Source organism: Strigops habroptila, chromosome 3 (assembly GCF_004027225.2).
Source record: "Strigops habroptila isolate Jane chromosome 3, bStrHab1.2.pri, whole genome shotgun sequence".
NCBI classification, from domain to species: Eukaryota; Metazoa; Chordata; class Aves; order Psittaciformes; family Psittacidae; genus Strigops; species Strigops habroptila.
Genome location: NC_044279.2, coordinates 55,050,326 through 55,068,842, shown reverse-complemented (window position 1 = coordinate 55,068,842; position 18,517 = coordinate 55,050,326). Strand labels below are relative to the sequence as shown.

The 18,517-nt window shown below is 38.2% G+C and overlaps 1 protein-coding gene across 11 annotated transcripts in view; it reads left to right on the top strand.

The window, feature by feature from the left end:
* PPARA (peroxisome proliferator activated receptor alpha) overlaps positions 1-18,517 on the top strand; it is a 207,920-nt gene that overhangs the window by 57,906 nt on the left and 131,497 nt on the right. For all 11 annotated transcript variants that reach the window (XM_030480535.1, XM_030480517.1, XM_030480523.1 and 8 more), the window contains one exon: positions 9,670-9,772. The gene's annotated coding sequence lies outside the window, so the exon portion shown is untranslated. The remainder of the gene's footprint in view (positions 1-9,669; positions 9,773-18,517) is intronic.

The window sequence follows — 18,517 nt, the reverse complement described above, 5'->3', positions numbered from 1 at the left end:
CATGACAGCTGTCAACAGCTTCCTCAGCAGGAGCCAGCAGATCTGTCCCTGCTCCATACTGTCACCACTAGTAATGGGTGTAGTTTTTCTCTGATGACTTTCAGAACAAATGAAATAAAAAGAAACACATTATTTTTCAGAAAGTAAAAAAAAAAAAAAAAAAGAATAGGAAAGAAAACCAGTGCTTGATATGGAGCTTGGGAAGAGGGGCTTAAACTAAACTGATTTTAATTAGAATAGCAAAGAGAAGGGAAACTCAAAATGCTTGCTCTGTTGTTTCCTTAGCTCTAACTCATAACTCAAAGAAATGGACACGGTAGGAATTAGCTACTGTGGAGAGGGTGGGACAAGAATATGATTGTTTGCTGCTTTGAAAGTGTTTGTTTGTCAGGCATTCGGGTGGGAGGGTGGTGGTGAAAACAGACCCTTCCCCGCACTGGAAATGCCAGGTGCTGTACTTGAGCAATATGCAGATTCTGAGTGTATTTCTGGCTTTCCTAGGCTTTGATCCTGCCATTGAATCCGCGGGGGTGCAAAAATCCACCCACACAGATCCGATTTCAAAATCCTGGCCTTAATTATTTATGGTTGGGTTTGGACAAATTACTGTTCTCCGTGCAATAACCACAGTTATTACCAGAAATACAGAACTATCTAAACCATACATAGATGTGTTATGTATGTATGTACATATATTTTAAGATGTTGTTTTTATTAATGTGTTTCGAGGCTTAACTGAAATTCTCATTACTCAGTCCTGCCCTGTGCTGCTTTTCACCTTGCCGCACTGGCCTGGATCTGTAGCCATTAATTTTCAGAAAAAACAGCTCACAATGCTTGTAACCTGAAAGCAGTCATAGAACTAAAAGGAAAACATCTAACATTATTCAGCTTGCAACAAGATCCTTGTGTTTTGTTAAACTGCAAATAGTTTTTCTGTACAAACCAGACCCCCTCTTTTTAAGTTTCTGGGCCCTATTCATAAAACTATTCTATCTCAAGGTAGATAATTTTCATCTTCGTATAAATAGAAGGTGAATGTCGTATTAAAAACCCCCACTTTTAACCAAGGATAGAAGATTTCATGAAATAAAAAGAAAATCAGAGTTTTACAGCAAAATCAGACATGCCAGTGCTGTTACAGAGCCTGGAAATACCAGCCAGGACCATTCTTTCATTAGAGTAAGGCAAACCTGGTGACTTTTATGTGTTTTCCAAAGTCTTTTTTTTTTTTTTCCTCCTTTTCACGTTACTTTTTCCTGAATTTTTAGTCATAAATTAATGCTGATATATTTGCTGTCATAATGCTTACAGACAGGTTCCTAGTACTTGAGTGTTGCTTTAAATTTGGATTCTTGTCTTCTTTTTGTCCCTTAATAGACCCGGGTCAAAGGAACATACTGTCTTCAAATGTTCATAGGTAGGATATGGCAAGCTAGATAATTTCAGTTATAGCATGTTCTCAGTTGGAAGTCAACTGAAAAATTCTAGAAGCTTTCAGGTAATTCCTGTGCCTGCTTGGAATTGTGTAAAACTGAGTTTTACTTAAGGTTACCCCAGCTTTCAGTGAGGTGCCATCCAGGTCCTCTAAAACATATTCCTGATTCTCAACCAGCTTGTCAAGTTTTAGATTAGCAACCAAACCTGTTAACAGCTGAACTTGGTTTGCTCTTCATAAGATTTCAAACAGTTGTTCTCCTAAAAGTAGGGTAGAAGACTTCTCTCTCACACCTCCTACGTGCTTCTTCCAACCAGGGAAATGGACCTTGTGCTTAAAGCAGAGGGCTTGGGCCAGGGCAGCAAGGGCTCAGCTCTCAGCTGTGCCACAGCCTTCCTGCACTGCCTCTCTAGGTCGCTTCTCTCCCTGTACCTTCCTTTCACCATCACGTAATACGCTGTTACCTTGTGAAAGGTCTCTTTGTTAGTGTTTGTTGAGCATGCAGACATTTCAGGTAGAAGACGAGAAATATAAAATACCATTCGTAAGTGTTCTTTGATGCCTGAAAAAAATAAATCATGTTTATATGAGTGACCTATCTGAAAATTATAGAACCTTACAAAGCACCGTGTATTGCTCTCCTAGGAAATATTACACTTGCCTTTCAATAAGTAGTATTTTAAAAAAAAAAACCCACAACAAAAAAACCCAAACAAACAAAAAAAACCCACCAAAAAAAAACCCCAAACAAAACCCCGGCATTGGTATTTTGCCAGGTTATTAGGTTATTGAGTAATGCAAAAGACTTTTTCTAGTTTGGTATAGTTAGTTCGGATTTCTAAGTCATGGTCGTGTTTAGTGCCTCTTTAAAAAAAGAATCTTAAGCTTTCAGAATTGCGTGTTCCAGAGCTTTGGTACTCTGTTACAGCCTGTGTTGGAACTGTTTTCTAAGCCTAAAATAAACCTCTTGAAGGGATCTTCAGTCTTCTCCTGGTGGAAAGCTGAAGCAGAGGGTCTCTTTAAGGCCTTTAGTTACGAGAAGCCAATTGTACAATGGTGAAGAATTTTGCTCTCAATATATGTGTACAATATTTTTTTTACTACAGAATTACCAAATTCTATCATGGAATGTATGGATATTACAAAACTTTTTTTAAAACGTAAGTTTTTTAAAAAAGCCAAGGTTTAAAAATTGCGAGTAATTCTGGAAATGTCAGTGTTGGAGAACTAAATTGGAGACCTTGCCGATACCCCTTACGAAGATTTCAAAGCATTCAGCTCTGCGCAGGGAATCCACCTATAAGGTGTCTCAGGTTGGGATGCAAAAGTCCAAACTTGTCACCTTTTGGCCTTTGACCTTCTTTGATTTTTGTAAGAAAATGCTATAAATATATACTTGCCTGTTAATACATGTGACATCTTAGATACAGTAAAAAATCATCTGCACATATTTCTGTATGGGAAATGTGGTGAATGTTACACAAACAAGAAATGTGTTTCATCTTTGATGCTACAGGTAGATTGCAGCTTTTCAAAATTTGCAGATTTTCTCTGTAAATTAATCTTCCACTATCTTTTGTTGATGTCTTTCAAGTTCTATCGGCTTTCAGCTAGAAAGCTAATGATAACACATCAGAATGGCACCCTTTTAAAAGAACAAAAGCAGAGTGCACATCTGTAATAATAGTGTAATGACATCAGATCTGTGCATGTATGGTTTAGTATTATTTACCTAAATGCTCCTTCATTGGCAGGTAGACAGTTTCTTCGATGCTTTCTCTTCATATTATGTTTTGCAACACCAGTCTGGCATCATTAGACATCCACCCGCAAGCATTTTAAAGATTTTTCCACATGGCCATAAAATTGCACCTTCCTCGTTGAATCTAAAATCAAGTACACCTGTAATAACAAAGCAGTGGAATAGTACGCATCTCTTCCTGGATGTTTAACTGCATTGCAGTAGAGCTGTGGTGGTTTGCCTTCACAGACTCAGTGAAATTAAAGGTCGTGTCCTAATGTTATGTCTTCCTGTTTAAAATGAATAGCTTGTAAATGTTTATCTCAGCTAGAAGTGAGAACGTGGTCTACGTTTGTGCTCTCCAATTCCCATTCTGAGAAACCATGCAGCAAAACAGCTGCATATCCTTTCATGTCCTTCTCTGCTGTTGAACATTTACATCTTTGATTTCAGTTCTTTGCCAGATTTCCCCCTCCTTGCATTTGGATTTCTAGTTGAACCTTGCAGTAGTGCCATCTAGATTTATAGTGGGTTACATTGTTTTCTGTGGAAAAGAGCAAGAGAAAGAAATAAATCCAGCAGCAGAAGTACTGAGAATTCATGTGCAGTGTCATACAGTATATAGTTTCTTTGTGTTCTGCCAATATGTAGTTCAGTTTGAAATGCCTTGAGGCTGGTTGGGACTATTTCTATAGAGAAGACCAAAGTATACAGTATATTGGCTTCCATTTTGCTGTTTTTGGACAGTCGGGGCTGCTTTCCATTTCCTACAATGTTCCAATATAACTAAATCACATACACTCTGTAATGGAGGCTTCTGAGACCTGGGGCTTCTGTAAAATGTAAAAGAGCAAAGTAGTGTTTATACAGTATAATATTTTGATTCGCTAATGAGCTGTGAGGTGGGCGTTATCATGAACTACTGTGCAGCAAGAAAGGTTCCTAAAACATGCATCAACTTACTCCATCTCCAAATCATTGCAGATAACACAGTGTTTAGTTTCTAATTAGACTTGTGTTGTGCTAATTCTCATGAGTAGTGTAAGTGATTGACATTCTGCATTCTAGTGGCAAGTACCAGAGCAGCTGACTTCAGCTCCATGATGAAGCCAGCATACAGCTGCTGAGAAAGCAAGTCCTTCGGAGAAACTGATTTGCAAGATCAACACACAGTGATTGGTATGGCCTTGTTCTGAGGAGGAAGGAGGAAATAAGGCACATAGTCTTGAATTAGACTAATGATACTCTAGTCCTAAAAGGATTAGGAAAGAAATATTTAACTGGAAAAAAAATTTCTATGCATAATAGTTCACAAATTGCTTATTTAATTTGGATAGTCTTTTGCACTATTTCTCAGGAGCGAGTGACCATTATTATTCTCCCATGTCTCAGTCCCCTGTATTTAAAATACTGACCATTCATCCTAAGTCCTGTTTTCTGTACATGTAAGTAAGAAGTGTGACCTTTAAGTCAGAATCTTGTGAACTGTTTCTTGATGGAACATGCCAGGGCAGCATAGGCATTTTGTAGGACTAAAACTATTTCTGTATAATTTTTGCTAGCATGTTTTATTTGTGGCCATCTCATCGGTATTTTTGGTAGTGCAGTTCACTGTGGAAATAAAAATAGCAATAAGGATTCGATATAGGCAGTCTCATTGAACTCAATTGGGTTATTGTAAGGTGCATCTTATAACATAAACTCTCCAGTCACGTCCTGAATCCCTTCAAGTCAGATTCTAAATACTAAGTTGGGCTTTTTCAAATCATCATCATCATTGCATTCAGCATTAATAAGACTGCCTGTGGCTCTTGGATGTTATTCATGTAGCATTTGAGTTTTTCATAGCCTTTAAAGCCTTACTCATTTCAACCATTGCTCTACCCTGTGAGGTAAGGCAGGACTGTTATTCTGTGTTATGCACTGGAAACAAATGTCTATAGTTGGTTCCTTCTATGTGTGATATTACAGGCAAGGGGCTGGATAAGGAGTGGCGTTTTCTCAGGATGATCAAGCTGTGGCTTGCTGCAAATCCCATCTGCCCTCTCCGCATGCCGTGTTAGAGGCCCTTCCTGGAACAAGCTCCTCAGGTCATTTGTCTGCATGAGGTTGCCGGTACAGGATCACTGGAAAGGCAGATGGGACACATGATGGCAGACTTGGGCCAGTTGGTTTTGGCAGAGAACAGATCTATGGCACGTGATAGTCATTTTATGGGTCAGAATTTCTTTTTAAATAGTATTCCTTGTGGATTTCATCACCCAGTCTAGTATAAATATCAGTGTTGGATTTTCAGAGTGCGCATAAATGTGCACTAGAGGCTGCAAAGGGTTTATACAGATCATGAAACAAATAAAGGTATTCACTTTTGTCTGTGTGCTTCAGCCTGCCAGTAATACTTTTTTGCAGGCTATCTAAACAGAGGTCTGATTTTCCTTTGTGAGTTGTTGTTGGGGTGAATTAAGTTAGACTTGAAAGCTTCAACAACTTCCCATGTAATAAAAGTAAATCATGAGGTAAGAATAACAGCATTTGTCATCTGCCTGAGAAAGGAAGATGTAGAGTAACCCAAACCTCTCATTTACTTCCCCTCTGTCCTTGTTTCTTTTTTGTCTCTCAGAAAACATAAAAAGAAGGCTCTGGACCTTGTGAGAGCTTTAGGAAACTTGGGAAAAGAGAAAAAAATCACGTCATAACCTGTCACTTGACCATGGTCAATATGTTTTAACCATACAAAACTGCAAACTGCTTAAGCTTTATTATACGAAGTAAAGATCTGCTGCTTCTTTCTTTGAAGACGAAACTTGTTTTGGACTTCACTGGCAGTGGAATCAGGCTTGCTACAGATCCATGTTGTAGATTAGGTCATTTGCTTATATTTCAGTTACGGTGTTTTTTCCAGTTTCTCTTCCACTGCTGTTCTATTAAAGTAGTGCAGCTGACTGGAGGCCTGTAGGCATTAAAAGGGCTGGGGCATTAAAAATAGAAGCTTTGGGTCCTTTTTTGTAGTCAAACTTGGATTTTTATATCCCAAGTCCAGTATTTTATGCTGCCCAAGGAAAAAGATACTGTTTGCCGCACGTCAAAATAACTCGAAAGCTGTTCCTGCTCTACTTGAAGCCAGTGACAAAATTCTACTTGCTTTCAATGGGAATTTGCAAAAGACCTGTGATGCAGTTTCTGACAGAGTAGAAAAAAGCTGTGAGTCCGTAGTACCATGCAAATGTAAAATGTGTACATTCCCTTTTGGGTTTAGTGTAACTAATTCTTTGATCATTTTCTTCAGACAATATAAAGTGGTTGGTCGTAGCAAATAGCTGTAATAAGGATTGCTGAAACACTCCTAATTTCTCCAAACAGTTGAAAGGACGGCCCATCAAACAAGAATTTGCTGTCTGTAGAAAGCTGACGTAATGGCTGCGCAAGCCAATGCAGTCAGGACTCACTGTTGAAGCATTTGCCCTACTTATTCAGCAAAACATTGATGGAAAGGGGGAAAAACTGTGAACATTAGGAAGAAGCAATCTTATGTCTATTCTGGTTACCACCATGTTTTAAAACAGAAGGATAAAGAAACTCAAATTTTACAGATAGAGATACATGACCCCTATCAATTTGGTGCCATATAATTTGCACATTTCAGAGAGAAACCACCCTGTTTTGAAAGAGTCCTGTAGAGTTGTTACTCAGGCACTTGCACATCATCCTGAGAAACCAGATGAACATGAAGTCTGTGACTGCATTCCTACCTGCTGGTATTTTGTGTGAATGTGTATTACAGCACAGGGAAGGAGGCACCACTTTTTTTTTCCTGGGTGTTTCCAAACTTCAGTTTGGAAAGTGAAGTGTCAGCTCCTGTTTAAATGTGTAATAATCACTGACAAATCTCAAAATCTAAATATTTGCATTAGTGAGCTAAAGCACACTGAGTAAGTCTTGTGCAAGGCAGAAATGTAAGAACTTCAAGGAAGACATCTTTCCCTTTACAGTGAGTTTTCCCTTGGGCTTTCCCACCACAAGACAGCAGGAGTTTGACTGCCCCAGAGGCTGTTCTTTGTGCACCTACTGCTTGCTGTGCCTGAGCAGCCATGTAAAGGGGAACCCAACAGTGAACCTCCAGCATTGTGGTGGCTTGTATGAAGGGAAGAGTGTGTAGGTAAATGTACCTTCCAGATACCCGCATCAGCAACATGGCAGGAAAAAGAAATTTCTGATGTTCTCCCCGCAGGAGATCGTCCTTAAAATCCTCCAGAACAATGGGCTTCTCTGCAGCTGTGAGGAGCCGTAGGGCCTTGTCAGGCATTTGTGCACTTCTCAGCTTATTCTGTTGCACCTTGATAGAGATAAGACTAATTATTAGATTCTCAGCTTTAGACTCCCTGCAGTTACTCAGTGCACAGAGTTTTCTTTATCTTTTTCCACTCTAGCCTTACAGTTTACTTTCGTGAAATCATATTCTTGCTGCTAATGGCAGAATTTGGCTAGCAGGAAAGGACATAGTTTTGAACTCTATGCGATGTTACTGATGTGGAAATTATCTGATCTCTTCCAAATACTGGCTACTTTATCATTTTTCACAATCTATCTTGCCTGAAGATTGGAAAATAATGAGTGATTTGGGGTGGTTATTTTCAGGAATCTTCAAAGGTACCTAACATCTTCAGAAATTGCTGTTAGGGAAGACTGCATCTTCTAAAATCACATTGCCCCAAGTTTTGAAAATTTCAGGTTTGCATCAATATTCATGAGAGATCCAAGGTCAGCAATATTTAATGAAAGAATACCTTTATGGGAAGTACTTTACATGAACAGTAGATGCATTTTAGAACCCATTTGAAATGAACGTGTAGATTCTGATGCTACCAGGAAGGCAAAACTTAGCAAACAGAAGCATTTGAAACTGGGAACTAGCGTATCAGTCTTCTGCTACTGGAACTGGATTTGAATTAGACCTGTATGCTGCTGTGTGACCTTTGACCACGTAACACATCAATCTACCATGTGCTGTAATCAGTATCTAACAATAAGGAGAAGTAGAGACCTGAAGAAGCAGAGGGTAGTGGAGGCTTGGACTTGTGCCTGTCATGGGCCTGTGACAAAGCCTAGTTGGTAGGGCTGCTATCATTGATGACCACTAAGATTCATATAGATGTTTTCGGAGGTAGAAGAAACTAAGTATTGTGCACGCTACTAATTGTAATTCGGAATATGTATCTTTTTTAACAGTGTAATCACTTGCAGTAGATGCGAGAGTAAGGTGTATTAAAACTCAGATCATACTGATTGTTACTTCTGAAGACAAGCATGAACCTTAAATTGAGACAGCATGTCAGCAGTAACTACTGATTAGGTAAATTGACACAGCCAGACTAGCAGTTACAACACCTGTGGTAACTGGACTAGCCAGATGACCTCCAGTGACAGAGAGTTTCAGTCTTGCACCAGGTATGTCCACTGTGTACTCCGTACCATAGGCTAGCAGGATTTTGAAGAAGCAGTGAGAAGGAGAACGCATCTTACTTGGTGTTCAAAATTTTCTTTTGCTTCAGCCAAAGAAAAGCTCACAGTGGCCTGAGGTCTTAGGATGTTAAATGGGAAGGCAGCTTTTGGTTTGGATTTTTGAAAGATGAGCAGAATCAAGGAAAATACTGAACTGAGGTATACTTTGGACATTCTGTAACGTTTTCATTTTCATCCAGATCCACGTGAAGTTGCAATATTTGTGTGTGTATGTTGATTTACCTTTATGTCAGTGAACTGACTCAAAAATAGAACAAATGTTTTCTTACTGGCCTGGAGAAAAAAGGGTTCTCTGGTGTTTAGTCTGATGAATTTAGACATATTTCACAGAGATTTTTGCATAAGCAGTGACCAAATTCTCTGCTTGTGTGAACCGGCCCAGCATCACTCTACTCAATGCAAGCTATGCCAGTTGATGTGGCAGACGATCTGGTCTCAGTGTGTAACAAATGGTTTGTTTCTCATTCTCCCAATTCCTGAGTAACCAACAGACGGAAAGTTTTCATTAGGTTTTGAGTGTAGTTTTCCTATAAAATGTATACTCTGGGTGAGTATTCCCAAGCCAGTGAGGTGTCTGTATATTGTAATGGGGATGTTGCACTCAAGCTAATATGCTTTTCTGGTTCAGCTGAAGAAGAGGAGAAGGGAGAGGTTGGCAATGAAACCACTAAATGCAGCAAAGCTTTGAGCATTGCCAATAGTCTTGAGTGTGGCTCAGTTCAGAAAGTTCAAAACCACTGCTTAAAGGAACAGTGCAAATGTTTTCCATCCTTTTCTGTGAAATGACATGGTTTGTTTACTGTTTCTTTTTTATCTGCTCTACATGATATGTCACATTTATCAGTATAACAGACTGTAGGGGGTAACAGTACTTAAATGTTTATTTTATGATGTTTTGGCTTTTGCTATGTTTATTCTGCATTTTCTGACTAAATTCATACTCAGATAGCCTTTTCTTCTGCTGTTACAGTGTATCTGTCTCAGGCTGCCCCTAAAGAGGTGAAGCATTAAACTCCAAAAGGAACTCAGAATACAAAGAGAAGACATTTGAGACAAATCTGCAAGGTGTTCAGGTATTTGTGCTTTTGTTACGTCTACCAGTAATTGGTGCACGATGTGGGGTGCTCTGCAGTTCATGCACTTGAAGGAAAATGTTCTTGTTAACTCGCACAAAGAGGTGAGAAAATGACATAAAATAAATGAAAAAGTCACAAAATGGGTTAAAGCTGTTTAGTCAGAATGCCACCATGCAAATTAAAGATAAATCTAGGGTTGAAAAGGTAGTATGTCAGAGTTGCATGTCAGAATTCAACACAATTGATGCTTCTGGATGTTCCATCACATGTTAGCTAAGTCAGATTTTACTGTTACTACCCAGACCGTTGACAGCCACCTGAGGAACAGTGGAGAAAGTGTATTCTGCTTGATACAGAGCAGAGTGAATGGCCCTCTACTACTGGCTAAGGCACTATAAAATTCCCAGTGGCCTCAGAAATTAGATCTGGGGAACCATGTAAGCCCTGGGTTAGGCCTACAGTGAGGGTATAATTCATTTTGGTTCCAAGACATGACAGAAGATCCTGTGTACCTCTTGCCAGGTCTCAAAGATTTTAGCGAGATTTAAATAGTGTATATGTCCTGTATACAGATGACAGGAAGTAGGGCATTTGCAGTTCTTCCAGGTGCAGAAATGAGACTTTCTAGTTTGATAGCAAGGGCAATCTAGAGAAAGGTTGTAAATTTCTAAATTATAGGAAAATAGATTTTTGTTTTATGAGTACATACTGGGAAAACTAATACAGGTCTGTTTAGTCTGTTATGTGTCTCTGAAGCAAGGAGAACAATTGTGTGATTACTTTTCAAAGCTCCTTGTGAGCAGGTAATGACAGACATGCTATAGATGTGCAAACTGATAACAGCAACAAGTAATTACATACATTTTTGTATTTTGATAGAAGTGTAGAGTATTGACTGTACACAAGTAAGACCCTTTATAGCTGATTAATTCAGTGAAGCAAATGGGATTGCTAACAGGCATAAAGGTGAGAGTTTTGTTTGTAGAATGCATCAATACAAAGTACATTCAGATAAAACATTTTACTTGTATAGTCATTACAATCTTATGTTAATGTTGTTACAATGATTAAATTGTTATAATTAACATTGCAAACTAGTGTTCATAACTAGGTACTTTAAACAAAAGCACAAAAGCAGAGGTACCTCCTCAGGGTATATATTTAACAGTTACGTCACTAATATGTGAAAAATCACTCCTGTTAGGTGTTACACCATATGTGACTGTCTGAAAAGCAAGTATGAGTAAACAAAGTCACTCTGAATATTATTTTAATTTCTGAACTACACACTGTATCAGCTTCCAGATATTTATTCAAGTTCATATTTTATTATGTGTGCATTGCTGTGGTTTTGGCAGTGTGTTCATAGACAGTATTGATGTACTCTTTTGGGTTTTGCTACCAAACTGCTGCTTTGACTTCATGCAGGTTGCTTCATATGAATGAACCTCAGATAACTCGTACGCAAAATTGATATTAAATCCCACAGCACCAGGTTTTACTACACATAATACAGATGTAACACCTGGGACCAGTGAATGATGGTGTAGCATTATTAGTACTTTTCATTTCGGTATTTTGTCTTCATTGGCTGGTTTTTTGGTAACATTGGTCCTCTAATGCACATAGTTGTTAGCAGCAGCGTCTCAAAATGTAAAGTCAGCAGTGAAAACACTTGATTTTCTTCTGAGTTTTTTTTGAACCTTGAGTCAAATCATTTGCCTTCAAAACATCTTCAGTCTCTCTTTGGAGTTTTCTCTGTAAGAACAGGAAACTGCTATCAGAATCTCCTAATGTAGATTTAGAAAAGGTTTCTCTTCAACTTTGAAGAGTGATACTATTTTCCTGAAGAAGATTAATTGTATCTAATGCATTTTAACTTCTAAGCCTTTTTGAAAATAAGTACACTCAAGATTTAAAGTGTTTAACTACTCAGTTATGCAGTTCCTTCAGAAGAATTAACTCTCTAAGATGAGAGACATGAGCCTTACACAAATTTTATTGACAGTAGATAGGAAGAATAGTGCCTGAGCACATTCTATAACCTGAAATAAAGTACTAATTCTGTACCCAAAGGTGGTGGTCAAATGAAACATTTAGTATTTTGGATATGAATTACTGACCTCACTTAATGTTCTAAAAACTCATGCGAAAATAGGCTTAACTATGAATTTCAGGTTGTGATCATTCCAGTACTTCTAATTCTCTCAAAATAAGAAAAATCTAGAAGTCAGATTTTCCCTTAGAAATTTCGAACTATATATGATTTGAATAACTACAAGTAACAAGCTACTTTAGAAAGGAAGACTTCTTTTCCTCTTTGCAGAAAAAATTACATTTAATACTCATTTCAAATCTTTCATGTTTCTAACACTACCCCAATACACTATTTTATAAATAAATTACAGTTAGAATGTTACAAAGCTACTTACAAGAGGTGCTGTATTCGAGAGATGCAGGTTTTAGTCCGCTTTGGTTTTCAAAGGAGGAGAAGGGGTACTTCTATTTGATAAATTTTGTGCAGTTTTGGAAACTGAAAAATTTCAAATCAGTACATTATCACAGTCTTTCTAGAATATGATGGTATTTTAAAAGGAACTTTATCTAATGGGAAAACTTTGAGAAAGTCTCAAAATCCTAGTCCGTCTCATTCCAAACCACTCTGCATTGAGTATAGGAAGAATTAGCATCAAAATACTAATAGAGAATGCGATACAGGATTGTTCCAGTTAATTGTGTTAACCAGTTCTTTCATTCCAGTTTGCTGCATTTTGTAACCAAGGCAATGGTTTCAGAAAGTGCAGGAGTATCAGTTACTTTTTTTGGACATTGATTCAGAGTTGAGTGGTGACAGTGATGTCTGGGTGCTATTAAGCTAACGGTGATGTTCAGATGCCTTTGTTTCAAAATTACAGCTTTGCACCTATTACACAGCCCAGGCATGAGCAGCTCCTACTGCAAAATGCAGACTAGGTAGCAGTCGTTAGTTGAACGTCAGCTGTAAAATCTAAATGTAGTGAAGACACTGAGGAGGAAGAAAAGAAGACAGTAAGACATGATGATGATTTAATTGATAGCCTTCATGTTGGAAGTTCCTGAACTTGTGGTCTAAAAGTTTGGTTTCCTTGATAATGTTCAAAAGCATGAATTGATCTTTTTTTCCCCCTTTTTTTCTTTCCTGGAGGCAGGGCATTGATTGGACCTAAGTTGCATGTACTGAACAGTAGTGTGGGGAGGGAAGAGGGTTTCAGATGTGAATTAAGCCTGAGTTATAATGACTCATAACTGACAACAAAACACCCAAGAAGAGACATGAGATAGGATGAGATTAAATGAGACAAGCCATGAAAGAAGGGGCAGATTTATGAGTTATCGGCCTACAGATGGTATGTGAAGCTATATGAGTGGAGAATGAGATCATCATGAAGAAGTATGCTAGGGGAAAAGGAGGGGGATCACTGGACAGATCCCAGTAGCCTTTTGTGGATAGTGGGAGGATAGATTTATGCCACAGGAAAATTACTATTCAAAATGATGTAAAGATGGGTTAGATCCCAGACCTTCAAGGGGCTTGATTTTTCTCTCACTACACTTAAAAAAAAACCAAAAAAACCCCCAAAGAAACTACAATTACAATGACTCTGAACCTCCAATGGTGTGTGGAGACCATGCACCTTGATGGTAATCCCACCTAGCTAAAATCGCATAAATATGCTTTCAAGTTTGGTAATGCAAGGCAATTTTCAGCATTTTAAGGAAGCTGCTGCATTGCTTAGAATAAAGACAAGGAGGCAAAATTCTCGCCTTCAATCTAAACAATGCGGTAGTTCTCTTAATATGTTAAAATTTGCCTTTCATTCCTGAAACTGAAAGCATGTTTCCAAGTAACTACATCCTTTGTGCTACGCTGCAGCCAAAGCGTTTCTTATGATTTGTAAGTAGTGGAATTGATTGCCAAGTCTATTTGGATGAAATTTCAGTTGGCACAATTATAATCCATTTCAAGATTCAGCATCTTAAAATTTCCACCCAAAAGATGAAAATAAATACTTGGCTGCTCGCAAAGCATTAAGTGGCACATACATATCTGTGAAGTTTCTGTGTTACTTTAATCGCGTCCCCCGCCCCTTTTCTAATTCTGTTCTCATATCCTGTAAAGAGTGATTAGGAGGATCTGTTCAGCGAAGTGCATGGAAGTCTGTGATTTAGCTGAGTCTGCAGAATCAGTTGGCAGGGAGATGAGAAAAACTTTTCTGGTGGAATTTCTTCTTACATCTGATTTCGATAGGAATAGATAGGAATTGGGTAAAAGCAAAAGAGTGTTTCTCACAGATTCAATCATTTTTGCTCCATGCCTTAGCTAAGAATACCAAGGGACATCTGTACTGCTGGTCACATTGAATTTGAAGTCGTTAAACTTGGTAACTGGGGGGTAAAACTTGAGGTAATCAATAAAGCAGTTTTGGTTTTGTTGAATGTCATTAACTTTTTGTCTGAAATTTAATTTTGACTATAAAAGTGAACTGCATTAAAAATTCATGAAAACTCTATCATTCTAAAACTGTATCTGGAGCTATTCAGTTTTGGGCGGACCTGAAAAAAATTGACAGGTTTTTTTTTTCCTTAAAACAGGAAAACTGAAAAATGCTGAAATATTTTTGCTCAGTTTGAGACAGTGTGCTGAAGCAGGCTTTGATTAAGCCTCAGTTTGTAATATTTAATATTTTCTTTAACTATTCCTGATCATTCATTCAAACATCAGTGTGCAAGGAGTAGGAGTTCCCTTTAGGAAGAGCAGGAACATCTGAGCTTAAGGATGAGCACATGAGCTTAGACCCAGGACCCGTCCAGCAGCGGGTGGATTGTCCAGCCACTCAGACTGTCACCTGTCCTCAGCACTGGCCAAAACCAAATGCCTAAGGAAGTGTGTAAGAACAAGGAAATTGTATATCATATTTCAACTAAGTAATCTCTTGGTGTTCAGCCATCCCAGAGATGTACACAGCCAGACATAGTCTCTTTCTGTTTAGTAACCACAGTGGCTTCCTATCCTGTAAACTTGCGTGGTCTCCCTCTGAGCCCAGCAAACTCCAAGCATCCACATTACAATTTAGCAAGGAGTCCCAGGGGTTGACATGCATGTTATGAAGAGCCACTTCCTTTTTGTCTGTTTTGAAACTACCTCCTGCTAGTTCGAGATGGAAGGATGGTTTATGGAATCTGACAGCAATGCTGGTAAAGGATTATTTTTGAAATGTGATTCATTTTTAGTAGATTAGTGTGGTAGACAGAAGACAGATAAGTAGTCCAGGACAGGGTAGTCTTGTAAATGATACAACTGCTAACCTAAAAGGTCTGTACTTGAAGAGAAATTATGTCAACTTTAAGCATGGGCATGTTTGGTAACAGCAGAAAAACTAACGATAGGTTCCAGTTAAAGTAAGCATTTAAGCATATGTTTAACTCCACCGCCATGTTTCAGACTGAGTATATGCAAGGGCACTTGGATGATGCTGAACACAATTTTTCTTTTTTTCTCTTTTTTTTCTTTTTTTTTTTTATATTTGCTGGATAAACACCATGTGCTTTTGACTTTGCTGTCATTAGATATGTGTTAGATATCCTTCATTTTGTGTAGAGCACTGGTCCTAATTGGGAGCTTATTAATGTGTTCAGTGATTTTCAGCTTTCCACTGACAAGAGAGACGAATGGTAGAGAGAAGGGGGAAGAGGGGAGTAAAAGTGCATGAGGAACCCTGCCATTTAAAAAAGATAGGAAGAACAGAAATCATTAGACTGTTACATATTGTGACACAAGATCTCCTTAGGATGGGCTAATAAATGCTTAGATAATACTTGAATAGAGAAAGGAGATCAGAAAGACTTTAAGAGTTAAACTGTCAAACTTTCCACCTTCTAAGAGTTTAATAGTACCTTTTCTCTCCTGGTAGGACCAGTGTTTTACAAACACACCTGTGATTAATGACAGGACATTGCCAGAAGTCACAAGGTGTGCTTAAGATTAGACTGTTCTTAAACTCTTTTGGGCATAACAGGAGAACATGTGTAGGTCCCATGTAGCCTCTGCCCGTCATCAAACTCTCAGGTTATGGGATGAAAAGAGTGAACAGATTTATCTATCCTTAAGAATGGGCATAGTGCAGAGTTGGAAATGAGCTAGTTGCAACTACCTGAGCCGCTCTTTGTCCTCAGGCACGTCTGAGGTCACCCATTTGTAGTATCTTCTGTTATAAATGAAAAGAGAAGCTCTTTGCTGTGTTTGTAAAACACATTAAAAGCTTCAAATGGAAAGCAATGGAAAGAGCAAAGTATTAAAATTACTGTTTACTCACCACGTTTTGCAGACTGCTAAGATTACTTCTGCAAAACCAAATGACCAGCTGAACAAACATACAAAATCATGATATTGAGAGACTGATTTTAACTAAATCACCAGGAAGTCTTGCTGCCTGTGGGAGTTTTTCCTCACTAGGTTTCATTTGGAGAAGGTTTCTTAATGCAAACAGACTTTGCACATTTTAGTCCTGAAACTGAGCTGTCTTAAATGTCAAACCTCTTCTGAGCAAAATATTATAGTAAATATAATGTATGACATTACATTACGTAACCGTAGTATTCTTAAATGAGTCATATAGTAGAGTTCCAGGTTAAAATTCAAGACAAGCTGTGTGTAGTACAATATTTGGTCAGGTATATCCTAAAATCCTTTTATACAAAGATAAGGGTTGGGAGAAGACAAATACCTTTTTTCTTTTCATATGATATACTGGGACACTGAAAGATTAGGGCCAGAATGTCAAAAACTGTGAAGTCCTATTTAGACAGTAGAACAGAAGGCTGGACTTCACAAATGCTCAGCTCTACCGGCCCTGAGTGATTCCAAATAGCTGCTCATAAGAATTGAAGCAGGAACTAGATGCTGCTGAGCTCACTTTAAAATCTGACATCAGTGGTGGGCTTTTAGCGCTAGGAAGTAGATAAGCTGTTTTGAAAATCAATTTCAGTGCAGGAAATAAACCTGGATGCCCGTGTTTAGTCCACTGTTTTAAACAAAACAAGTTTCTGGGTTTTGGTAGGTCTTTTTAGGTGGCAGAACAGTAAAGGGGAAGGAAACAGAAAGAATAAAAAGCCATTGTTATGATGGAGAGGAGTAAATACAACAGGAGAGAAAGTGTAGGTAAGAAGATGCCATGGAGAGTATATTGCTGGCAGTGAAAGATGGAACCCATCAAAAGAAATGTCAAAAGTAGCTTGAGATGCCAGAAAAAGTAAAAAATGGGAATTATTTTTCCCACAACGTGTTCCTGTCAAGCAGAAATCGGGAAGAAACTGTGAGGATTGATAAATTCAGAAAATCATATTGCCCATCAAGATAACATAAAAGGACACCATAAATCCCACCATTAGGGGGTTGGTACGGGCCAGCAATGCACCAGCTTCCTTGTATTAACAACATCACTAAGAGCTGTATTTTTCAGGTAAGGTAGGAAATCAGTTTATTTCTAAATTGAATTGGCAGAATACTGTTTATCATCTAAATAAATGCAGCCTAAACAAAACAAACAAACAAAAAAAAATCATCAAATTCAGACTTCTAAAATCAGTGACTTTATATCTCTTCCAGAGGGCGTATATGTCTTGTGTATACTCAAGGTTCATACGGATACAATAGAAGTATCTTAACACAGAAGTAGTGCTGTCTGTTCATTTTCTTTCTTGAAGCTGTTCACTGCATTTCAGACAGGTTAAAATGGAGTATTTTTCTGACTCTTGGGACTGACATTCAGCTTCCCTATTATGTCTTATTAAAGGCTCTGTCAAGTTTGAAAATCAGTAATGTTAAAATAAAAACAGTGTGTAGAGAGAGGCACAATATGTTTTATGCCTGTTAATAAGTGAAGAGTGGGAGGGAAGGCAAGGTTCACAACAGGACTGAAGGCTACTTTAGTCCCTTCTTTAACTGAAAAGGGAAAAAGGTGTTTATTTTTTAGAGAGTATCCTGTATTTTATATACTCAAAATACTGATTGATTTGCTGATATTATTGACAGACATGTCATGCATTTCAAGTCCTTGAAGAACAATTTGCAGTAATTCTATTTTCCTTTGTGGACATAATTAAGCCATACAACAGCTGTCTGGCAAACATAAGTGCTCTACTACCTGGTCCCAGGAGAGCAGAGACAAGGCAGAAGTCATTTGACCAAGCGACTGCAGATACTGGATGGCAGAACTGGGGTGGGAATCAAATCTTAACCAATCACTTTATGAAAAGTGATGTATGTTATGGCTGAGGAGGATGGACTCATAGTCGTTATACTTACAGCATCTCATACCATGTGCTAAGCAAACGCAGAAGAGAAAGTCATTTTATATAGAGAGAAAAAAGATACAGCTGTGCTAAATGCTCTACATAATAAGAGGAATCCTCATCTTGGCTCTGCTCAGTCTAACAGAAGTCTCCAGTAAATTTCTGTTAAACCATAAAAAAAGGTAAGCTCTATCCGAGCTGAACAAGATTTAACCATGGATCTTGATTTTCTTCCTGAATCAAAATCATCTGGTAGTTATAGAGGACACCTTTCAATTATAGGCATATTTTAATGCCATTTCTCAAAATCTGATGTACACTGCATGATTTCATGGAATCATTTAGGTTAGAAGTACAAGCTCCCTAATAGAGTTTGTGCAGTATCCTTCTCTATAAATAAATAATATATGA